Raw genomic sequence first — 1,501 nt, forward strand, 5'->3', positions numbered from 1 at the left:
TTTCTCTGACTTTATGACTTCAGAAAAATGTCAGTTCAGCGCCTGCTAGGGCAATCTCTTGTTGCTAAAACAGGTCAAGGTACTCCTGTTTAAAGGCAAGTTGATTGCCCAGACGTGTAGGCACTGGTGTGGAGCCAAGTGGGGTGATGCAGGCAAAGCGTTGGGTGATCGCAAGGGCAGGTCAATCACTTGGAGGACCTTGCTCAAACCTCTGCTGTCTCAGTGTGCTCACGACTGGGGTCCTTACTCAAATTCCTGTTGTCTGTTTCCTACCCAATGGTTTTCTCAGTGTTCCCTGCCTAGTGACACTTACACAGGTGCCCTCACACAACAGCCCCTGCTCCAGCAGGGTCCTGGATCCGACAGGATCCGAATAGTCAAGGTCAACTTCCCACAACCCACTAGCCTCTGGCTGGTCTGCAGAGTTCACAGAAGCCAGCTGGCTGGCTCCTTTTGGGTGGGAACCCAAGAGAGCTCGGCCAATTTCTCCACCTGTGGGCACACCCTTAGGTGCTCTCCCAGATAATCAGCCCCAGTAAATACAGATAAGATCCTACCAGCCTTTCTTCTGCCAGGTTAGTTCCACAACAGCTCAGTTGATTGCTCCAGGTGATGGCTGGATCCGATCTGCGGTGGTGCCCTGAGGTTACAGGGCTGTGGTGGGGGCTGAGGTGCGTGGTTGTGGAGCTGAAAGTGGGGGGGCGGGGGAAGGGGAGGAAAGCAAGGGACTAGGGGGGTAAGGAGCGCAGGGCTTGGACACTACCACCAAGAGGTGGGGGCGGGGCTTGGGCGCTTCTGGTTGTTTATGCAGCAGCACCCTATGTGTCGGGGGTCACACAGGTGCGGGCTGCAGGGGGGTCGCACAGTGGCGAGCAGTCTTCGCTCCTCTGGAGTTCCCCGGTGGATCAATACTTTGTCTTCTTGAATATCCTTTTGAAATATTTTGCTCATATCTTTTACTTCTGCATCCTTCCACTTGCTTTGACTTCTTGATGGTCTAGTGCAATTTTCAGAGTCTCTTTTGACATCTATTTTGATCTTCCCCCCGCCCCCCCATTTATGTAATGTTCTTTTGCTCTCTGCATGGATGATATCCTTGATGTCATCCCGCAAACTCATCTGGTCTTCCATCATTAATGTTCAGCACCTCAAACCTACTCTTGAGATGACTTTTTAAAAAATTATTATTAAATTTTATTAATTTTAGTGAATTGAGACGACTTTTAAATTCAGGTGGGATAGACTCAAGAATGTATGTTGGTCCTTAAGAGCTTGCTTTAGTCTTCTTCAGCTTCAGTTTGAATTTGCATAGGAGTAAGTGATGATCTGCTCCACAACAGCACCCGGCCTGGTTTGTTTTCAGGTTTTTTTTAAAAATTGTCGTTGTTCAATCTTTTACTTGGTTTTTTTAAAATTTTTTTTATTATTATTACTTTGTGTGTGTACCATCAAATTGGATCTGACAGGTACAGGAGGAGATTGCACCTCCTTCTCCAGCAGA

The sequence above is a fragment of the Elephantulus edwardii genome, unplaced genomic scaffold (genome assembly GCF_000299155.1).
Source record: "Elephantulus edwardii isolate Elephantulus edwardi_28Jun2011 unplaced genomic scaffold, EleEdw1.0 scaffold00212, whole genome shotgun sequence".
Taxonomy (NCBI): domain Eukaryota; kingdom Metazoa; phylum Chordata; class Mammalia; order Macroscelidea; family Macroscelididae; genus Elephantulus; species Elephantulus edwardii.